Genomic DNA, 14180 nt, shown 5'->3' on the forward strand with positions numbered 1-14180 from the left:
TTTACTCATGCATAATCTTTATCCCCAAAAGAAAAACACTGTTTGCTGATTATAAACTGGAGTTTGGCTTAAATTTTTTGGTGTATATACAATCTGTGCAATAGTAAATCCAACACTCCCCTCCCCCCAGACTGACAATTGTGCTGTCCAAATCTGCCCCCTGTGCTCCTTCATCCAGAGTGGAGGCACTCTAATACAGGAAGTGTGTTACTGGCCAGATCACCAGGTGAAAACAGAGAGGGAAAAAAGCCAAAGAATTGGTAAGCTGCAATTTCCTATACACTATATTGTCAAAAGTATTTGGGACGCCTGCCTTTACACGCACATGAACTTTATTGGCATTCCAGTCTTAGTCCATAGGGTTCAATTTTGAGTTGGACCACCCTTTGCAGCTATAACAGCTTCAACTCTTCTGGGAAGGCTGTCCACAAGGTTTAGGAGTGTGCAGGTCCGGTGTTACCACTAGGCAAACTAGGCAGCCGCCTAGGGCTCACTGCTGCCTAGGGCGCCCGGCCACTAGTGTTCCTACTCTCTTCTCTCTGCAGCAAGCAACTAAGTCTCAGCATCAGCAGGCAGCCGTCGCTTCATTTGCATATAGTGTCAGAGGCGCAGCGGCGGAGGACTGTGTCTGTGTCCTGACTCCCGAATGAATGGAAGCAAGCAAACATTCATTGATGGGCACTGGTAGGCTGCATTGATGGGTGCTGATAGGCTGCATTTGATGGGGCCTGGTGGGCTGCATTTGATGGGCACTTAAAAAGGTGTGATATACATGGGTAGGGCAAAGGGGGTGGAGTCAGGGGGTGGAGCCAAGGGGGGGCGGCAAAATGAGGGTGTCAAAAATCTTTGCACCAGCCTTGGTAGTGTATATATGGGAATGTTTAACCATTCTTCCAGAAGCGCATTTGTGAGGTCAGGCACTGACTGTGTGGACCAGAAGGCCTGGCTCACAGTCTCCGCTCTAATTCATCCCAATGGTGTTCTATTGGGGTGAGGTCAAGACTCTGTGCAGGCCAGTAAAGTTTCTCCTCCCCAAACACACTCATCCATGTCTTTATGGACCTTGCTTTGTGCACTGGTCCAAATCATTTGGTGGAGGGGGGATTATGATGTGGGGTTGTTTTTCAGGCGTTGGGCTTGGCCCCTTAGTTCCAGTGAAGGGAACTCTTAAGGTGTCAGCATACCAAGACATTTTGGACAATTTCATGCTCCCAACTTTGTGGGAACAGTTTGGGGATGGCCCCTTCCTGTTCCAACATGACTCCACACCAGTGCACAAAGCAAGGTCCATAAAGACACGGATGAGCGAGTTTGGGGTGGAGGAACTAGACTGGCCTGCACAGAGTCCTGACCTCAACCCGATAGAACACCTTTAGGATGAATTAGAGTGGAGACTATGAGCCAGGCCTTCTCATCCACATCAGTGCCTGACCTCACAAATGTACTGCTGGAAGAATGGTCAAACATTCCCATAGACACACTCCTAAACCTTGTGGAGAACCTTCCCAGAAGAGTTGAAGCTGTTATAGCTGCAAAGGGTGGGCCAACTCAATATTGAACCCTACAGACTCATGCCCCGTACACACGATTGGACTTTCCGATGGAAAAGGTTGGATGTGAGCTTGTTGGTCGAAAGTCCGACCGCGTGTATGCTCCATAGGACAATTGTTGTCGGACTTTCCGCCAACAAATGTTGGCTAGCATGTTCTCAAATTTTCCACCAACAGATGTGTGTTGTCGGATTTTTCGATGGTGTGTACACAAGTCCCTCGGACAAAAGTCCGAAGTACAAACACGCATGCTCTGAAGCAGAAGCGGTCGGTCTTGTAAATGTTTGTAATGGAGAATTAACATTCGTGACGTGGCAAATTATGAAATCTCCAAACTCTCTTCTTTTTTAATGGGATAATAATGAAGCTGCTTTGCTGGTGATACTGATGGAGTTTTTGCAAACAAAGTTTCAAAGGCTTTTTTTTTCTAGTGATATCAAGAATAATATTATTATGTTTCATTTTATTTATTTATTTTTTTGGCAGGTTACCACAACACCATTATCCCCTAGTTTTTAAGATCAAAGATACAATTATGTTGGTGTCCCTTGTTAATTTTACATTGTATTTTATAAAATGTAACGGCCTACTCCCAAACTGTCATTTGAAGTAAAACACACAGCCAAGTATTATTCTTCACAATTTTTTATTGTGCATTAAAAAAAAAAAAAAAAAAAATTAGACATGCTATCTGCCAATAGAACTTACCCAAAAAAGTGCATTCTTATAAAATATACCAAATCAAATCATTATTACTCAACCCAAAAAATAAATGTCAAAGCAATAACTCCAAGGCCAATAATAAATAAAACGTTATCTCCTCCGATTCCGCAACATGTCTGGTTGACGAACGGCCGTTCAGAAACGAACTGAAAAGCACGAACTGAAAAGCGCTAAATGAAAAACGCGAAAAGAAAAGTGCGAATCAACACTCACCAAACTTCTACTAACACGAAATTAGCAGAAGAAGGGTGGCGCTAAAGAGATGAAAAACCACGTAGTACATCACTATGTTCGTAATTGTTGGCCAACATTTGTGTGACCGTGTGTATGCAAGACAAGTTTGAGCCAACACCCTTCGGACAAACGTCCACGGTTTTGTTGGCCAAGAATCCGATCCTGTGTATGGGTCAGAAGATGCCATTAAAGTTCATGTGCGTGTAAAGGCAGGTGTCCCAATACTTTTGGCAATATAGTGTGTTTTTGGTTATTATTAGATTATTATTATTAAATAAATAAAAATGTGATTTTAGGAGTCAAATAATTGTTTTTCATTGACTATCCAATAGTAGTCAAAAATCCCAATTAAATAAAGAAAAGACTCTTCCTTATCTATTGACAGAGAGATGAGCTCATTGTACTGCTTCACACTTCATTGTCCAGTCGCTGGACGCGGTTGGGGGTTGGGAGACCTGTAAATGTCACGGCACAGTGGTGCAGTGGGTAGCACTCTCGCCTTGCAGTAAGAAGGGTTGCTGGTTCGAATCCCGACCATGACACTACCTGCCTGGAGTTTGCATGTTCTCCCTGTGTCTGCGTGGGTTTCCTCCGGGTACTCCGGTTTCCTCCCACACTCCAAAGACATGCTGGTAGGTTAATTGGATCCAGTCTAAATTGGCCCTAGTATAGATATGAATGTGAGTTAGGGACCTTAGATTGTAAGCTCCTTGAGGGTATAGGGACTGATGTGAATGTATAATATATATATATATATATGTAAAGCGCTGCGTAAATTGACGGCGCTATATAAGTACCTGAAATAAATAAATAAAATAAATAAATAAACTGCAGCAGAGAGAAATCAGGTCTTCAGCCTGACAGAACGGATCAGAATGGACAAAAATAGAAAAAAATGGCAGGTTAAATATCTCCCCTATATGTATTTCATCTTTATATGTACTGTAGCTGTTTGCCTGGAGTTTGGCTATACAAAAAAATTTAATAAAATTGACCCAAGACCATTATTATTTTCCTTTAAGAAATCATTGCTGCTTCTATAGGCTTTCTCATTACAACATCCAGCAAACATAGCCTTAACTCACCTTTTCTCTGACATTCTGTTTTAGAATGTCTAAACAATCTGTGGCCTGGCTGCATCAGTATATATGTCAAACCCACTGCTGTCAGGAGAGCTTGAAGCTTGAGACGACAACCAACTCAAGTAGTTTTGCAGCTGTGCCTTATGTTAACATATTACAGGTTAACAAACGGCTGTACGGCACAAAAGAGCAAGATTTATCTAACTATTAAAAAGTGTTTTGTTAACGACTGGACCACAGAGAACTTTTATGTTGAAGGAACTGATTGCTCCCAGTCGGCCTCCTCTTGTCCGACCCGATTTGGAATTTTCCTGAATCTTGCACGTCCCTCTCCACACCTCCGTCTCTCTGGCACACCAAGGGTTGACCTTATTTCATAGCCAATAAAAACGCTTCCTTATGTCATCCAGATGTTGTTGCTATAATAGTTCTATTAAACCTCAGAAATATATTCCTACGGTAAGAAAATCACATTCTTAAAGAATTGAACAGAAAACTAAACTTGGAATTTACTGATGTTGTGTTGAGGGTAGGTTTTTTTTTTTTTTGTTTTAACTACTATAAAGTTTCCAGGATAGTCTTACAGTATTGTTGAAAACATATGGAGTGTAAAGGATATCTTAACAGCTACTGTACGAGATTTCCAACCAAAACAATGAAATATAGGCTGATATGGATCTATTCCAATAGAGGTCTGAAAAAGCGTGAAATACAGACCTGGTGTGCAGGTCTCCGTCATATCACATGCAAGTATGAGACTGCTGTCCTGGAGAAGAGAATCTGGAAAATAGTGGAGTTTCGGACCAGGTTTGGGTCCATGTTTTGTCTATTCCCTGAGAAAATGAAACAAGGGATCTACAATCTAAAATGAATCTGTCCACTGTGAGCGGAAAATCTAAGGCATGCCCACCATAGGCCAAGCCCCCCACCATTTACCAGTCTGGAGGAGAACCTCTTCTAATCAGACAGTGAGCATGCCACATTGAATTTTTGAATAGCAAGGAGCAGGCCTTATTTACAAGGTGGGTATCGATGAGCTCTGAGTTTTGCTGAAGACAAGGTGCTGTGTATAACGTGAGCTTGAAATATAGAGACTACCCCAGCCCATAGATCAGGGGTGTCAAACTCAAATTCATTGTGGGCCACATGAGCATTATGAATGCCCACAAAGGGCCAACTGTATCTGTAAGGCTATATACATGTATTTAGGGCTTTTTTTCTCAGAAAATAGATGCAGAAACTTAGGCCCGTCCCCTTGCCAGACCACATCGAACAGTGGGTGTGGCCAGATTGCAATAACAGTGGGAGGATATAAAAAGGTCATTTAATACCAGGATTGTGTTATGTGCAGAGTTCAGGGGTGTGCTATGTACATAGTGCAGAGTTCAGGGGTGTGCTACATATAGAGTTCAGGGGTGCCCTATGTACATAGTGCAGAGTTCAGGGGTGTGCTACATACAGAGTTCAGGGGTGCCCTATGTACATAGTGCAGAGTTCAGGGGTGTGCTACGTACAGAGTTCAGGGGTGTGCTAGGTACAGAGTTCAGGGGTGGGCTATGTACATAGTGCAGAGTTCAGGGGTGGGCTACCTACATAGTGCAGAGTTCAGGGGTGGGCTACGTACAGAGTGCAGGGTTTAAGGGTGTGCTATGCACAGTATGCAGAGTTCCGCCACCTCCACCTGAAAAAAGGCCCTGAGTGCGAGGGCCACATGAAATGGCCTGCTGGCCTGGATTCCTCTCGTGGGCCTTGTGTTTGAGACGTGCCATAGATGATCAAAACACATACTTGCTGTTGCTTCCTTTTTCAGAACTTGGGGGATTGATGGGAACACGTGTTGTTAAATATTTGCTCCACAAGGCACATTATTACCTCTTGCTATTCCACACCAAAACTTGGTATGATTCCCCATGGATACATTGAGATATACTCTGCTAACACATTTTTCCTGCAAATCCTTAACTACTCTCAGACCCATTGATACCTTTACAGTACCTGAAAAACTTTACTGAAATAGCTTTGAGACTATTATTATTATACAGGATTTATATAGCACCAACAGTATGCGTAGCGCTTTACAACATGATGGCAGACAGTACAGTTACATTACAATTCAATACAGGAGGAATCAGAGGGCTCTGCTCATTAGAGCTTACAATCTAAAAGGGAGGGTCAAGTGATACAAAAGGTAATAACTGTGGATGATGGACTGATGGGGAAAATAAAAGTACAGTTGTTAGTTGGAGGCAGGATAGGAATCTCTGAGGAGAAAAGTTTTCAGGGATTGCTTAAAAGTGGACAGAGTTGGAGATAGTTGGACAGATTGGGGTAGGGAATTCCAAAGGATGGGAAAGGATCGGAAGTCCTGGAGGAGAGCATAAGAGGCGGTGACTTAATTAAAATTTGATTTTTTTTTTTATCCTGATCAAAAACATAAAATTCTCACCCTGATCCATGTTACTTCTATTAGTATTAAAACCCAGGAGTGAGGTTTCAAATTTACGTCCAAGTGATATAAAACCCAAACAAAACTAACAACCATGTTCTCAGGCTCCTTCCTAGCTTGTTGTAGAGGTTGTAAACCGGTTGGTTCCTTCAAGCACTTATGATGGAATTGCCCAAAGATTGAGTTCTTCTGGAAAGCCATAAAACCCTGTATATAGACAATATCTTCATATTCCATTACTGGCAATCTCCTATGACTCCTTTTCCGTGGCACACAAACCTCCATTAAGACCTACAAAACACTGCAACATTTATTAATAAATGATAAATGCCTTATCCCTTGACTGTGGAAACAGTAGAGATGCTCACTTCTGCTTTAATAGAAAGCTGCAGTAGATGATATCATATAGGCAGAACGATGGGCGTTCACAGGTCAGGACAAATATGACAAAATCTATTAAATCTAGGCTTGCTGAATATATTATTCTCCACGGATTACTACCGCAACATAATGACTGCTAGGCCTTTTTATGAAATCTATGCAATTAACACAATTACCCTTGTTTGCATATAATTGTCAATGATATACTGCAAATGTGGGATGTCTTTGCTGCGATATGTCACTGAGTGGTGACGATGGGAAAAATGTTTCCCGCTGTTTCACCCCCCAAAATTGGTTCTATTACATTGGATAATCTTCTATTTAATTTGTTGAGTTATACATGCTGCAATTTCATCACAATTCTCCACTACTTCATTTCTGTGTATTCCATCCCATCCTGCTCTTTTCACAAACTGCCCTACGTGGGTTAACTGCTCGTTTTTATCCAGGGGGTTCAGTGAGCCTAACTATACTCTCCTAATTCTCCAATCCTCCCTCCAAGATCAGTCTCTTTGGCTCCTTCCCCCTCGCCATCCAGCGGTCTTGTACAGTGGATCGATCCTGACATCATCACACCCATAGACTGGCTATAGACGTGAAGACGGCAGGGACAGTCTACTACTGGATGTGGGGGAGCACCATTTTTCAGAGGATCAAAGGATAAGATGAGTATTGCCCCATACACACGGTCGGATTTTCCGACGGAAAATGTGTGATAGGACCTTGTTGTCGGAAATTCCGACCGTGTGTGGGCTCCATCACACATTTTCCATAGGAATTTCCGATACACAAAGTTTGAGAGCTTGCTATAAAATCCGTTGACGGAAATTCCGATCGTGTGTACACAAATCTGACGCACAAAGTGCTACGCATGCTCAGAATAAATTAAGAGACGAAAGCTATTGGCTACTGCCCCGTTTTTTTAGTCCCGACGTACATGTTTTAGGTCACCGTGTTTAGAACGATTGGATTTTCCGACAACTTTGTGTGACCGTGTGTATGCAAGACAAGTTTGAGCCAACATCCGTAGGAAAAAATCCATTTATTTTGTTGTCGGAATGTCCGATCAATGTCCGATCTGCATGGGAAAAAACAAATTTTGCCCAGAGTTGGGTTTTAAGCTTTAACTACACTACTTAGTTTATCTTTTCCCACCTCCACTGGATTCTTCCTTACTTCTGCTGGCCATACATTGATCGAAGTTGGGTCGGCTCAGCAGGGACCAGCTGAATTTCAATTTTTGTCTGGCAGTCCCTGCTTGAAAGAAGTTAATTGTTTGATCAACTTCTGTCAAAGAGATATGTTGGAAATTGGTTCTCAGTCAACGACCCAGCCCTTAATAGGGTGGTCACCTTTTCTTCAAGCCAAACCCGAACACTATCCGTGCATGGAAAAATATTATTTTTAAGGGGGAACGCTGTGGACTTTGGTGTAAAGGGGAACTCTGATGTAAGGGGATTTCTACTCACCAAATCTCCCACTTGCATCAGAGTTTCCAGCATTCCCCCTAAATTAGGGTTCCCAAAGCCCCCCCTTTTATCAGAGTCCACAGGGCACCCCTTACATCTGAGTCCCTTTACCTTACTGTACTCACTTATGAAGGCAGAAGAGAGAAGGGAGGAAGGGCGGAGACTACAGTCACAGACAGTGGATGGTGAGCTCACTCATCCAAGGATAGAGGTTCAGGTATCGACACCTTTTATCCACAATGTATCTGCCGGTTGTAGAGCTTCATATTTCCAGCCCACACAATCCTTTCCTGAGACACAGAATGCTGGGGATTGGAGTGTGGGTGGGCAGACAGAGAGGTAGGGGCGGGAGGAGAAGGAGCAGATCAAGCCCTCTCTCTTCTCCTGTACTTGTATGGGGGTGAGGCCCATGTGCACACCTATGCACTAAGCGGTTGTAGGACTTGGTTACGTGGGTGGCACAGTCCATTGTGAATATTGTGTCTAGATTTCAGGTGGTCTGAAACCCAGACACACGATTCAAAACCCAGACTGTCTGGGTGAATCCTGGACAGGTGGCAACCCTACGTTAAAATACAATGTCCCAGCAGGGGAATTCCTCAATCCAACCTGCTGGCTGAGGAAAAAAAACGAAAGGTCTATGGCCAGCTTTCCTCTGACTACTCTCACTTTCCCCATCTTGGTTTACTCCTATGTCTTCAGTTTGCCCCTTTGGGTTACCAGAAGCCCCCCCCCCCCACCCCAACTGACGGCAGTAGGTGACTTTTACTATGTTATCACTTATTTGGGCGTCAAGGAAGACCCCCTACGTGGGTGGTATGATACTGTCACCATACTTAATTTGCACTCCTCTGAAGTAACCCTGAGTATTTCATGTTTGCTATCTCAAAGTGGCATTAAAACTAAAACCAACAATATAGTGTATTGCAGCTAACCAATCATTAGATGGCTGCATTCATTTTCTTTTTTTAGATTTTTTTTCTTCTGTTAACACACCTCCTGTATTAGAGTGCCCTCACTCTGGATGAAGGAGCACAGGGGGCACATTGGACAGCAACATAATCTGAGGGGGGGGGAGTGTTTAATGGATTTGCAGATTTAAATACACTAATGCTGGCCATACACTATACAAAAAATCGTCCGACCCCATTTTTGAAAAACGAACATTCGGCAGTGAGAGCAAACGATAGTGCCATCATGTAATGACCGATAAATCATTCAGTGGACATATATGGATCCATTTTTTGTTTGTTTTTTTTACATATACTTAGTGCAAACAGTTCAGACGGGAAATACATTAACCTTTTAATTTATCGTTCGTTCGGCAGAAAATTTCCAAACATGTCCTTCGTTTTTTCGGCTCAAAATCGTCCCAACGATTATCGATTTTGTGCCCATTAACTGGTCGAAAAACGAACGAACTGTCTAAATGAACGAATTTCGGCCGATTTTTCGTATAGTGTATGGCCAGCATAACAAATTGAAGCCAAACTCCAGCTCACACCTTATAACCAGTTGCAGCAACAGTTTTTTCCTTGTGGGATAAAGGTTTTACCAAAATAAAAAAAAAGCTAATCATTATAAGCACCCCTGTCAGTGGTAAATGATTTGTATTATCCCTGTAACTGCTACATCTGCAGGACAGCTTGTTCTTGTGAAAAACAACAGACATACTGGCAGGATCACCAGGTTAAAATAAAGGAAAGAAAATGAATACAGCCACCACGTCCAAGAATTGGTGAGCTCAGTATAATAAATGTTTGCTTTTGGGATTAATACCGCTTTAATAAAAGATATATTATATTAAAAAAACACATATTTGCTGGCAACAGGGTATATTGTTGACTGTATTACCTTGAATAACATGAAGTGTTCATTTTAACCGCTTGCTGACCGGCCGCTGCAGTTGTACTGCGGCAACATGGCTCGGCTGCGCGATTCGCCATTATGTTACGTCAGTTCCCGAGGTGGCCAATAGGGCCGGGCTCCAGCAATCGCTCGTAACACGGTGAGAACCGGGATCTCTGTGTGTAAACAGAGATCCGGGTTCTCTGAGGGGAGAAGTGACAGATCGTCTGTTCATACAAAGTATGAAAAGTGATCTGTCTTCTCCCCTACACAGTCCCCTCCCCCCTTCAGTTAGAACACACACTAGGGAACACATTAACCCCTTGAGCGCCCCCTAGTGTTAATCCCTTCACTGCCAGTGACATTTTTACAGTAATCAATGTATTTTTAATCGCAATGATCTCTGTATTAATGCCAGTGGTCCCAAAAATGTGTCAAAATTGTCCGATGTGTCCGCCATAATGTCGCAGTCACAATAAAAAGCGCAGATCGCCGCCATTACTAGTAAAAAAAAAAAAATAATATTAAAAATGCTATAAATCTATCCCCTATTTTGTAGATGCTATAACTTTTGCGCAAACCAATCAGTATATGCTTATTGCGGTTTTTTTTTAACCAAAAATATGTAGAAGAATACATATCGGACTAAACTGAGAAAAAATTAGTTTTTTTTTTTTTTTTTAATGGGGATATTTATTATAGCAAAAAGTACAAAATATTTTTCAAAATTGTCGCTTTTTTTGTTTATAGCGCAAAAAATAAAAACTGCAGAGGCGATCAAATACCACCAAAAGAAAGCTCTATTTGTGGGAAAAAAAGGACATCAATTTTGTTTGGGTACAACGTCGCACGACTGCACAATTGTCAGTTAAATTGACGCAGTGACGAATCGTAAAAAGTGCTCTGGTCGGGAAGGAGGTAAAATTTTCCAGGGCTGAAGCGGTTAAAGGCAATGTTTAATGATTTTGTACCTAATTCTTTTCTTTGATTTATTATAATCAGAATTTAAAACCTGAAATCTGACAGTTTTCTGTGTGCAGATGGCTGCCATTTTGCTCTTTTGTCTGGAAGGGCTCTGTCCCCAGAGTGACTAGATCCACACTCCAACTCCCCTTTTTTAGAAGGAGGACTGGCATTACCTAACTTTAAAAAATATTACTGGGCGGTAGGGATGAGCTTCGAGTTCGAGTCGAACTCATGTTCGACTCGAACATTGGCTGTTCGCAAGTTCACCGAACAGCGAACAATTTGGGGTGTTCGCGGCAAATTCGAATGCCGCGGAACACCCTTTAAAAGTCTATGGGAGAAATCAAAAGTGCTAATTTTAAAGGCTAATATGCAAGTTATTGTCATAAAAAGTGTTTGGGGACCTGGGTCCTGCCCCAGGGGACATGGATCAATGCAAAAAAAAGTTTTAAAAACGGCCGTTTTTTCAGGAGCAGTGATTTTAATAATACTTAAAGTCAATCAATAAAAGTGTAATATCCCTTTAAATTTCGTACCTGGGAGGTGTCTATAGTGTGCCTGTAAAGGGGCGCATGTTTCCTGTGTTTAGAACAGTCTGACAGCAAAATGACATTTTGAAGGAAAAAACTCATTTAAAACTACCCGCGGCTATTGCATTGCCGACAATACACATAGAAGTTCATTGATAAAAACGGCATGGGAATTCCCCAAAGGGGAACCCCGAACCAAAATTAAAAAAAAAAAATGACGTGGGGGTCCCCCTAAATTCCATACCAGGCCCTTCAGGTCTGGTATGGATATTAAGGGGAACCCCGGCCAAAATTTAAAAAAAAAAATGACGTGGGGTTCCCCCTAAATTCCATACCAGACCCTTCAGGTCTGGTATGGATTTTAAGGGGAACCCCGCGCCAAAAAAAAAAAAAAAAACGGCGTGGGGTCCCCCCAAAAATCCATACCAGACCCTTATCCGAGCACGCAACCTGGCAGGCCGCAGGAAAAGAGGGGGGGACAAGAGTGCGGCCCCCCCTCCCTCCTGAACCGTACCAGGCCACATGCCCTCAACATTGGGAGGGTGCTTTGGGGTAGCCCCCCAAAACACCTTGTCCCCATGTTGATGAGGACAAGGGCCTCATCCCCACAACCCTGGCCGGTGGTTGTGGGGGTCTGCGGGCGGGGGGCTTATCGGAATCTGGAAGCCCCCTTTAACAAGGTGACCCCCAGATCCCGGCCCCCCCCCGTGTGAAATGGTAAGGGGGTACATAAGTACCCCTACCATTTCACGAAAAAAGTGTCAAAAATGTTAAAAATGACAAGAGACAGTTTTTGACAATTCCTTTATTTAAATGCTTCTTCTTTCTTCTATCTTCCTTCATCTTCTGGTTCTTCTGGCTCTTCTGGTTCTTCTGGTTCTTCCTCCGGCGTTCTCGTCCAGCATCTCCTCCGCGGCGTCTTCTGTCTTCTTCTCCTCGGGCCGCTCCGCACCCATGGCATGGGGGGGAGGCTCCCGCTCTTCTCTTCTTCTCTTCTTCTTTTCTTCTTTTCTTCTTTTCTTCTCTTCTTCTCTTCTTCTTCATTTTCTTCTCCGGGCCGCTCCGCAATCCATGCTGGCATGGAGGGAGGCTCCCGCTGTGTGACGGCGCTCCTCGTCTGACAGTTCTTAAATAACGGGGGGGGGCGGGGCCACCCGGTGACCCCGCCCCCCTCTGACGCACGGTGACTTGACGGGACTTCCCTGTGGCATTCCCCGTGACGTCACAGGGAAGTCCCGTCAAGTCACCGTGCGTCAGAGGGGGGCGGGGTCACCGGGTGGCCCCGCCCCCCCGTTATTTAAGAACTGTCAGACGAGGAGCGCCGTCACACAGCGGGAGCCTCCCTCCATGCCAGCATGGATTGCGGAGCGGCCCGGAGAAGAAAATGAAGAAGAAGAGAAGAAGAGAAGAAAAGAAGAAAAGAAGAAAAGAAGAAGAGAAGAAGAGAAGAGCGGGAGCCTCCCCCCCATGCCATGGGTGCGGAGCGGCCCGAGGAGAAGAAGACAGAAGACGCCGCGGAGGAGATGCTGGACGAGAACGCCGGAGGAAGAACCAGAAGAACCAGAAGAGCCAGAAGAACCAGAAGATGAAGGAAGATAGAAGAAAGAAGAAGCATTTAAATAAAGGAATTGTCAAAAACTGTCTCTTGTCATTTTTAACATTTTTGACACCTTTTTCGTGAAATGGTAGGGGTACTTATGTACCCCCTTACCATTTCACACAGGGGGGGGGCCGGGATCTGGGGGTCACCTTGTTAAAGGGGGCTTCCAGATTCCGATAAGCCCCCCGCCCACAGACCCCCACAACCACCGGCCAGGGTTGTGGGGATGAGGCCCTTGTCCTCATCAACATGGGGACAAGGTGTTTTGGGGGGCTACCCCAAAGCACCCTCCCAATGTTGAGGGCATGTGGCCTGGTACGGTTCAGGAGGGAGGGGGGGCCGCACTCTCGTCCCCCCCTCTTTTCCTGCGGCCTGCCAGGTTGCGTGCTCGGATAAGGGTCTGGTATGGATTTTTGGGGGGACCCCACGCCGTTTTTTTTTTTTTTTTTGGCGCGGGGTTCCCCTTAAAATCCATACCAGACCTGAAGGGTCTGGTATGGAATTTAGGGGGAACCCCACGTCATTTTTTTTTTTAAATTTTGGCCGGGGTTCCCCTTAATATCCATACCAGACCTGAAGGGCCTGGTATGGAATTTAGGGGGACCCCCACGTCATTTTTTTTTTTTAATTTTGGTTTGGGGTTCCCCTTTGGGGAATTCCCATGCCGTTTTTATCAATGAACTTCTATGTGTATTGTCGGCAATGCAATAGCCGCGGGTAGTTTTAAATGAGTTTTTTCCTTCAAAATGTCATTTTGCTGTCAGACTGTTCTAAACACAGGAAACATGCGCCCCTTTACAGGCACACTATAGACACCCCCCAGGTACGAAATTTAAAGGGATATTACACTTTTATTGTTTGACTTTAAGCATTATTAAAATCACTGCTCCTGAAAAAACGGCCGTTTTTAAAACTTTTTTTTGCATTGATCCATGTCCCCTGGGGCAGGACCCAGGTCCCCAAACACTTTTTATGACAATAACTTGCATATAAGCCTTGAAAATTAGCACTTTTGATTATTCATGTTCGTGTCCCATAGACTTTAACGGTGTTCGCATGTTCGAACGAACTTTTTTCCTGTTCGCATGTTCTGGTGCGAACCGAACAGGGGGGTGTTCGGCTCATCCCTACTGGGCGGCTGTCTTGGTATTGGTGCGGCGGTGGTTTGCACAGGACTAATCTAACCCTGCAGTTAACTTGGAAGCCGCAATATTGGGTTCATACTCTGAACTCAGTAACCTAGTGTATAGGGACCCAGATCCAACCCCCACATTACCACCCCGATGAAGACCACGGCTCTGGTGTGGAGACAAGCTTCCCTGTCCATGATGGGGCCTGGAGCATTCTCTCC

Source organism: Aquarana catesbeiana, linkage group LG05, assembly GCF_042186555.1.
Source record: "Aquarana catesbeiana isolate 2022-GZ linkage group LG05, ASM4218655v1, whole genome shotgun sequence".
Lineage (NCBI taxonomy): Eukaryota > Metazoa > Chordata > Amphibia > Anura > Ranidae > Aquarana > Aquarana catesbeiana.